Below are 10,049 nucleotides of genomic sequence, written 5' to 3'. Positions count from 1 at the left end.
CAGGGGAGGGCACTTAGGGGTGACCAGGCTGGCAGGGGAGGGCAGTTAGGGGTGACCAGGCAGGCAAGCAGAGTGGTTAGGAGTGATCAGGCAGGCAGGCAGGTGAGCGGTTAGGAGCCAGCAGTTTCGAATTGTGAGAGGGATGTCTGATGGCCGGTTTAGGCCAATTCCCACAGGATTGGGCCTAAACCAGCCATTGGACATCCCCAAGGGGTCCTGGAATTGAGAGGGTGCAGGCCGGGCTGAGGGACCCCCCACCATGCATGAATTTTTGTGCACCAGGCCTCTAGTATATTATAAACACCTTATAAATGAGACATCAGTGGTATTAAGCATCTCAAAAGTGTTAGTAATTTCTCAGAAGTGCTTCATGAAACTCTCTGAGAAAACTGATTAGCAGAATGAGGAGTCAGAGAATCTGTTGTGTAGGACTCTGGGTCCTTCCCTCATCACTTCAACTAGAGAAAGCTTATTTTTTTTTTTTTAAATTAAATCTTTATTGTTCAGATTATTACATTTGTTCCTCTTTTTTCCCCCCATAACTCCCCTCCTCCCAGTTCCCGCCCCACCATCCGCAATCACTCCCCACCCACTGTCCTCATCCATAGGTGCACGATTTTTGTCCAGTCTCTTCCCGCATCTCCGACACCCCTTTCCCCCCCAAGAATAGTCAGTCCATTCCCTTTCTATGTCCCTCATTCTATTATAATCACCAGTTCATTCTGTTCATCGGATTATTTATTCACTTGATTCTTAGATTCACTTGTTGATAGATGCATATTTGTTGTTCATAATTTGTATCTTTACCTTTTTCTTCCTCTTCCTCTTCTTAAAGGATACCTTTCAGCATTTCATATAATCCTGATTTGGTGGTGATGAACTCCTTTAGCTTTTCCTTATCTGTGAAGCTCTTTATCTGACCTTCAATTCTGAATGATAGCTTTGCTGGATAAAGTAATCTTGGTTGTAGGTTCTTGGTATTCATCACTTTGAATATTTCTTGCCACTCCCTTCTGGCCTGCAAAGTTTCTGTTGAGAAATCAGCTGACAGTCGTATGGGTATTCCCTTGTAGGTAACTGAGTTTCTTTCTCTTGCTGTTTTTAAGATTCTCTCTTTATCTTTTGCTCTTGGTATTTTAATTATGATGTGTCTTGGTGTGGTCCTCTTTGGATTCCTTTTGTTTGGGGTTCTCCGCGCTTCTTGGACCTGTAAGTCCATTTCTTTCACCAGGTGAGGGAAGTTTTCTGTCATTATTTCTTCAAATAGGTTTTTAATATCTTGCTCTCTCTCATCTTCTGGCACCCCTATAATTCTGATGTTGGTACGCCTGAAGCTGTCCCAGAGGCTCCTTACACTATCCTCGCATTTTTGGATTCTTTTTTCATTTTGCTTTTCCGGTTGGGTGTTTTTTGCTTCCTCGCATTTCAAATCATTGACTTGATTCTTGCGCTCCTCTGTTCTGCTGTCGGGAGTCTGTATAATATTCTTTATTTCAGTCAGTGTATGCTTAATTTCTAGTTGATTCCCCAATATAACATCGAGGGTCTCATTAGTTTTCTTGTAGATCTCATTAAGTTTATCGGCGGCTTCTAAACAGTTCTTGAGAGACCTTAAAAGTGTGGTTCTGAACTCTATATCTTCCATTGACAATTTTGTCCTGTTTCTTTGTCTCCGCATTTTGTTATGCTTCCTTGGTGCACCCCCTAGTGGTCTTTGTTCGTGGTTTTATAGTTAAATCTTGATTGTTGTAGCTAATTCCAGGGAGGGTTTGACCTCCAGGCCAAGTGGCTATGAGAATCAGCTGTGTCAGCAGTGAGAGAACTTCTGTCCTCTAGGGAGGTGCTCATCTAGCCTTTGCCTGAGGCTATCCGGCAAATGCCTCTGTGCAGGGCTTGGGCGGGGCGGGTCGCACAGGATCAACAGGGTGGGCCGGAGAGAGCAGTTATGGCCGCTCTCAGTCCTGTCCCCAGGGGCTCTGCCTCTCTGAGTCCCAGCAATGGCTGCAAACCTCAGAGAGAAAGCTGCACTCGCTCTGACCGAAGCCAGGCAGTCCCGCTTCTCCCGCTTGAGTCTGGGTGCCTAAAGACTCGCCCGGATCTGGAGCTCAGAGTCTGTGACTCCCTCCAGATTGAAAACGCCAACCGCGCCCTCCGCCGCCAGCCCGCTCCGGGCGCGCACTCCGCACCTCAGAATTTGACTTCAGCACTGTGCCTCCTCTGAGTGTCCGTATGCGTTTCTCTTTCCTCCTAGTTGTAGGACTTCCATTCAGCCAGCGTTCCAGTGGTTTTGGGTGATGTCCGTTCTGTCTTTTAGTTTCACTTTTGAAGTAGTTGTTCAAAGCAGCAAACTCCGGCGTTAACCTATGCCGCCATCTTGGTTCCTCTCCTGCTTTTTTGTTTTGAAAGCTTATTTTTTATTGGTTTTGTATCAATTAGTCTTTTGGCTAAGGTTTTATTTGAAGACAGGCTCCGTCTCTATCAGAAAGTTTGAAAACTACTGAGTTAAAGAAATAGTTCATGAAGAACCATCCATGGCATTATGTGAATGTGAAATTAGGAAAGTTTATCTTAAGCTTACCACTTGGAATTCATTTGACATTAGTGTAATTATATTTGCAAAAATAGAAAATTAGTTTTAGTTGTGATGAAATGTATTTTGGCAATCCTTGCGCTTGGATTTCCATTTGTAAGTAATTTTAAAAGGTTCTATTCTTCCCTGAGTACACATTTTCAAGTACCTATTATTACTCTTCTACTTTATGCATTAGTATCTTGGGAAGAATATTGTCTTTAATGTAGAACTGGGGATTACAATGTTATCATTTTTGAGATTTTTTTTAAAACAATTCCTAAGAGGACTTTGCAATTACAACACATTAAAATACTTTTACTATTGCACTAAGATAATCTTACAACAACTGTTCCAGCTTTACCATAGTAAACACAGCAAAACTTCTGATACAATAAATTGGGGGCTAAACAAACACAAAATATTTTTTAGATGCCAACCATCTGATGTAGAGTATGATTTGGTTCTATTTTATTTTCAGTCATGCATCTATATCCTTTGAATTCAGATCTAATATGCAATGATCAGAGGTGAAAAGCAGTTACACAATATACTAGCTAGTCTTGAGTTGAAAGCATCAAGGTATCTTTTGGTTAATAGATGTTTTTTTCAAAATCACAGTGATGTTTCTAAAAGCTGGTCCAGTAAAATCCTTCAGTAGCAATAGTGCTATTTCTTCTCTAGGCAGCCACCAGAAAGGATGCCTTTGTGAACCATTCCAAATGGCTCCATTTCCTTCCAGTAAAGGAAAATTACATAGCACCACGGTTCAGAATCAGCAACTGATTGAGGTTGAATAGATTGAGCTGGTGTCTATTCAAAATGTTTAACAATTGGTACATCATAGGCATTGGTGAAGAGTGGCAGTCACATGGCATAAGGTCAGAGGTTATGGGAGGGGATGTTTGTCACCATATTTGGAAGTTATGAATACACAAAGACAAGAGATCACAAGAACAAAAATCTGGAAGTTGAAAAGAGGTGGAAAGCTGAAAAACTACTTGATTTGCATTGTAGACTTAGGAATAGTGAAAAAATTGTAGTGACTAAAAATACCTTTAAGTAGAAATAGGCTCCCAGATCCTCTCTAACTCATTCCATATAACTAGTTTGTTGCCTCTTCCCCATCACAGCAGAAGACAGTTTATTCTTTGTGGACAGTAAAACCAAAGGTCTTTGGCCTGGAGAAAACTGGGCACAGTTGAGGGCCAGGATACTGGACTGAAAATAGGCATACAAAAGGGAAGGCTGAGAAAGTTATTGTCAATATCCAACAGTCTTCTCCTCAATTCTGCTCCCAGAGCTCTAACAGCCTGACCTATACTCTTACGCATGACATTAGAAAATTCTTTATTGGGGAATCCAACCAATCCAAGATAAATTCCTAAAGATATTGATATTAGGTCCTCCCTAAAATATTTTCAATAATAAGAAATTTAAAAACTATTGTAATTTAGTTTCCCCAGGAAATAGACTCTGAAAGGGAGATTACCTTGCAGGTTGTGCTGGGATAACAAACGACCTCCCAATCTCAGTGGCATATAGAAATGCTGTGTTCTGCTCAAAATCAGCTTCAATTGCAGATCTAGGCTTCTGGAGAACAACCTCTACCGCTGGCTTTTTGCAGAAAGGAAGGAGCATGGCAAACCATGCACTGACTTTTAAAGCTCAGACATGACGGACATCACTTCTGCGAACATGTCATTGGCTAAAGCATGCCATAAGGCTAAGCCTAATGTCATAAAGTGGGACTAGATAATATCCCCTCCATCCGTTATCTATTACCCCCAAGCTTAGTGATTAATGTATTGAAGTGATATATGTATTGAAGTATTCCTTTTCATGATTCTAAAGATGGGCTAAGCTCGACATGGTGATTCTTCAGCTCTCTGTGGTGTCAGCCAGAATCACTGAGGTGGCTGCATTCAACCAAGAACTCAGCAGAGGCTGAAACAGCCAAGATATCATCTCTTTCCCAAAATGACAGTTGATGTCAGCTGCTGATCAGAGTACCTTGTTTCTCCTTCATGGGCTAATCCATTATTCAGTATTCCTGGTGTGCTTCCTTATATGGTAGTGAGAACAGCACAAGAGAATTAAAATGGAAGTTGTCAGGCTTCTTAAGGCCTATGCCTGTGATTGGTACCACTTCTGTTGCACTCTGCTAATCCCATATTTAAGGGGGGGAGGGGGGAGTAGACAGGGATGGAGTGATGTATGCAGCTGTCACTGGAGGCCATCTACTGCACTTCAATGGAGAGGGAAAACAAGATTTTGGTGATTGGTGATGATATCTAGCACTGGAGACTTAAAGAACATCAGGAGTTTGAGGAAAGCTTCAAACATGAAAGTGAGAAACCTAAACACACAGGATAACTTTGTAGAAACCATGTAGGGAGAGGGAAATGTAAAATACAAACAGAACAAAAAAGCCCCCTACCCCTTAAAGTTCAGACAAAAAAAGAAAATGATTCATTCATAAAAAATAACATTTTAATAAAGGGAAAATAAAAAAAGAGTCTTGGAATTTAAAAACAATGGTATAAATGAAAAACTGCATTAGAAATTTTGGATTAAGTTGAAATCTGCCAGGAGATAAGGCACAAGACAGAAAGTGGAAAATAGGGGGGCATCTGTAATATTGTCAACAATAAAAAAAGAGTGGAAATAATAGAGAAAAGATAAGAAAATCAGACGATCAGTCTGGGAAGTCCAAATTTTTTTATCTATCAGAGATGCAGAGATAGAGAACAAAAGCAACAGAGGGAGGGGATCACCAAACAAATAATTCAAGAAAATTTCCCAGAACTAAAGGTCATGAGTTTTCAGATTATAAAGTCCCCTGACAGCAAAATGGATCAAAATAGATCTAAACCAACTATGGCGCATAATTTTGAAATTTCATATATTTGGGAGAAAAGATAAGAGCCTACAAGGTTCTAAAGAGAAAAGCATGTTTCATATAAAAGATCAAGGATCACAATGGCACTGAACTTGAGCAATAGCTCTTGTGGGAGCTAGAAGACAAAGGCAATTTGTCTTCAAATTTCAAGAGAAGATTCCCAATTTATAATCCTAAATTCAGTTAGCTATCACAACTAAGGGTATCTAATAATACTTTTCAACTGTACTGTGTCTCAAAATATTATCTTCCATTTACAAAAATAAGGGAGTAAGTCAAGAAAGAGCAAGATATGGGAGCCAGAAAGCAAGAACTTGATTAGAAGAGAGAGGCAAAAGGAAATCCCTTAGAGCACAAACAGCCCAGATGAAAAAAGATGAAATGCATTCAGGACAATGTATTTGAACAGGCTGAGAGAAGATTAATACTTCTAAGAGGCAGTGAGAGTTTACATATACAGTAGGTCCTGGGGTTATGTCGGAGATCCCTTCCTACGCTGCGATGTAACGCAATTTTCGCCATAAGTCGGAACCCACCTACATAAGCACCTAGTCACTCACATGGAGCGCACACACATAGCAGTAATGAAGTGAAACAGTAAAAAAACATTTAAAAGAAATATAACAATTCCTGACCTTCACTGTGGTAAATAAATAATAATTAAAAAACCCATAAAGCACATATGTGCATATATCAAAATGACAGAACTTTTTTTTTTTTTAATAAATCGGAGATGGCGATGTAACCACGAAATGATGAACGTCGGACTCGGTGTAACCCGAGGACTGTCTGTAAATTTTAAAATGTACTTACATGGCTCAAATATAAGTATATAAGTAGCTGTAGAATTTATAATCCTGAATTTTGAACAATATTTTAAAGTATAGGAGAGGTGTTGGGAAGCATCCAAGGGACAGATTGGTAATACTCTCATCTTCCACTATGGAAAATCAGTAAATAATTGAAAAACAAAGAATTGAAACTACTTAGGTTATTTAGAAATAGTAACTATACCCCAATAGAAACATCTAACAGAGTAGACGATTCAGTAATGTAAATTAAAAAACTCTCTCTTTTGCTTGTCACTTTGAGTTAATTTTAAAAAAATACTTTTTTTTAACATGTAAAGAGTCTTGTCCAATACAGATATACATATTCACAGATCCTACATCATAATTTTTGGAAAAAAGTATTTTGAAAAACTTTCTAAGTAATTCTGATGCATAGCCTGGTTTGGGCATCATTACTTTGAAGAACAAAGATCTTTGTGAGCTGTGTTCTTTGATAAGGATTCTCATCTTTCAAATTCAGATAGAAATGATAGCTCACGATCTAGTACAGCTCTTCACATTTCTTCTTATCTCCAGTTTGGGAGGCAAGATTGTATCTTACACATGCAAATATGAAATAGTGATGATGGCAGTGGCATGAAGCACATTGCTTACTTAGGGAAAAACACACAAAAAACAAAGGACTTGAAAAAAATCAGGAATTTTGTTATCTGATAAACTCATAAATTGCCTAATGTACTTTGAACTTTCCTGCCTCCCTAATGTTCCTTCACTTCCCCTGCCCTAACCCTGAAGAAAAGTTTTAGCATTTTATTCTTTATAAATAATGCTGAGCAAGGTAGCACCTTCATATTCCATTCTATGAAGAATCTGTTTCTTCTGCCAGGAAATATTTTTCTAGTTGAACTGAACCTGTGAATTCACTTAATTAAATGGCCAACTGGACATTTTAAATCCTATTTCACCTGATGAATAAATGATTCTGCATCCCAATTTATTCTGTAGAAAACATAATTATTTCTAAATATATATATTTATCGATTTCAGAGAGGAAAGGAGTGGAAGAGAGAGACAGAAACATTAATGATTAGAGAGAATCATTGATTGGCTCTCTCCTGCATGCCCCCTACTGAGGATTGAGCCCACAACCCAGGCATGTACCCTGATCTGGAGTCAAACCATGACCTCCTGGTTCAAAGGTTGACCCTCAACCACTGAGTCACACTGGCTGGGCAAAAGCATAATATTTTATAATCTCTACCATATTAGTGTTGCTGACATGAAAATGGGTAGGAAATGTTTAAAGAATAAAACCAGCAAACTGCTGCAGTCAGGGAGGAAAGTTCAAGTTACCAATTACTGCCTAACAAACTATCCAAAAACATATGTGCTGAAAGAACAACCATTTTCTAACATCTCATGACTTTGCAGGTAAGGAATTCAGGCTGGTCTGGGTGATTGTTCTGTTCCATGTGGCTTGAATGGAAGTCACATGGTATAGTTCAGCCAATGAGTAAGCTGGTCTGGAGGATCCAAGGTGGCTTCAAATGAAGCCATGGCACCTTGGCAGGGATGACTGGAAGGCTGAGCGTGGATGGGACTATTGACTGGAGCATCTACCTGTGGCATCACCAGCCAGAATGATGATCTCAGGGTAGCTGGGCTTTTAATCTGACTATCCAGGGCTCCTAAGAGGGAATGTTCCAGGAGGCCTGGCTGAAGATACAAATTGGGGCCACCTTTACTCTACCCCAGAAAGTATCATGACACTCAGGTTTCTGAGTTTGAGAAATCCCTTCCTACTGAGGACCAATCTAGAAATTACTCTTCTAATATGACACTCAGATCCTCAGAAGAAGGAACAATCAAGAAGGCAAAGCAAGATATACAGACACCTATAATAGAGACAACTTCAAGGATGAAAAAACAAAGCCTTTATTGGTAACAAGAATCTAGTATAGTCACTTACAAAACATATCACAGGAAGCAAAACCTCTGTATTAATATGATTGAAAAATACATTAAAAATAGTAATTGCGTTGATGTCAATAAAGCTGGCTGTGAAGTCGATGATGTTAAGGGATTATAGCCAGTGTAGTATTCTAAAAGGAGTATTAAAGGTGAGCCAGAAGATAGAAGTCAAACCTGGTTTTGTTTCCAAAGACAGTGAGGGAAAACTCAATCTTTTACAAAGTTGTTTCACTGTTGCCCTGGCCGGGTGCCTCAGTTGGTTGGAGTGTTGTTCAGTACACTAAAAGTAATGGGTTCGATTCCCAGGCAGGGCACATACTTAGGTGGTGAGTTTGATCCCTGGTCATGGTGCAACTGATCTATGTTTCTCTCTCACATCGATATTTCTCTCCATCCCCTACTCCCTAAAAAAATCAATAAAAGAAACATATCCTTGAGTGAGGATTACAACATTTTTTCTTTAAAAAAAAAATTGTTTCACTGTTTACTGAGTATAATGAACTTCAGTATGCTGCTCCCAGGTCTTATGGGAGTTGGAACAAAAATTGACCCTACTTTGTACCGGGCTGCTAGAATGATGGGGCAGGTACTTGGTGCAGTTGGAGATTTACCTGAGATCTTCACAGAATTGTAAATCTCCTATTTCCTGCTTGAAAGCCTTTTAGGTACACACACTGCAGGAGACAAGAAAGCAGCAAAGGTGCAAAAGTTGTCTAAGAGTGAAGTGAACATAGGTTCCCTGTCGACTGGAGGAAGAGGCAGTGCAGTCAAGGCCAATTTGGGCAAACTCATTTTGACTAACCCTGTGTGCACAGAAGTAGGAAATGAAATCGCCCTTAGTGGAAGAATTGAGAAACACTGGTGTTTAATCGGTTGAGGTCAAATAAAAAGAGGAGAAACAATCAAGGCAACAATAGATGATGACTGAAGGATTCCAGTTAAATAGTACATTGGGATAAAGCCAGATTTTCTCTTAACAACCTATCCCTATGTTTTCAAAGCAACCCTGAGGAATGAATTTTACAGCTCATTGCCTTTGTAATAGCTGTTATTCTCATTTTTATTTTTTTTTGGTGATGAAAATTTAACCTCTAGTACTAAAGTAGAGTCTACAATAAATGAAAAGAATTGGCATAGTGTTAGATTGAATCTATCAGAAATGAATCATTCCTCAATAATGCCAAATTTATATATTAATGCAGGTTTGAAATGAAACTACAACAACCAGCTTTTGCTGTAGCACGCATACCACCAAATTTATTGGAAATAAAGATTTTCTCTAAAAAATAAAATAAAGTAATTGCAAATGCAATGAATAAGAGTTTCCTGCAAATAGTAGTAAGGCCATTACATATGAAATCCTTCCTGGTTTAGGTTGTGAAAGAGAAGAGCAATGAGGAATGCACAAGCAGAACCTGAACAATGGGAAAAGAAAATAAATACAGATAGAGCAAGAAATAAGCTAATCCTTTCAGCCCCAGATGACTAAGTGATTTGAGCAGATTTTTAGCATGGAGGTTGAAGATAGTACTATAAAAGTTCTATTCTGTTGTCTTCATATTTGTTACGTACAAATTATGTTTGTATTAGGTATCTAGTAAGTGAATATGTATTTCTCTTCTACAGTCATTATTTATGACTAAATAAATATTTGTTGATTGAATAATTGAATGTATGATGAAAGTACAAATAAAAAATTAATAAAAATGAATAATTAAAATCCCCTATGATCATTTGAGATTCTAATAAACTTCATAATCTATGGGACAGTTGAAAACAATATTCTAAATATGAGTAGAAAAAAGCTAAAATCTCA

The 10,049-nt window shown here is 38.8% G+C and overlaps 1 pseudogene across 1 annotated transcript; it reads left to right on the top strand.

The window, feature by feature from the left end:
- The first annotated feature begins 8,267 nt into the window (after positions 1–8,267).
- Positions 8,268–9,161, top strand: LOC308528454 (eukaryotic translation initiation factor 2 subunit 3-like; annotated as a pseudogene). Its single transcript has 2 exons — positions 8,268–8,443; positions 8,676–9,161. The product of its transcript is annotated as a eukaryotic translation initiation factor 2 subunit 3-like (transcript).
- The last annotated feature ends 888 nt before the right edge of the window (positions 9,162–10,049 follow it).

Source organism: Myotis nattereri (assembly GCF_964212035.1).
Source record: "Myotis nattereri genome assembly, chromosome: 12".
Classification (NCBI taxonomy): domain Eukaryota; kingdom Metazoa; phylum Chordata; class Mammalia; order Chiroptera; family Vespertilionidae; genus Myotis; species Myotis nattereri.
This window is presented reverse-complemented; position numbering and strand designations above follow the sequence as displayed.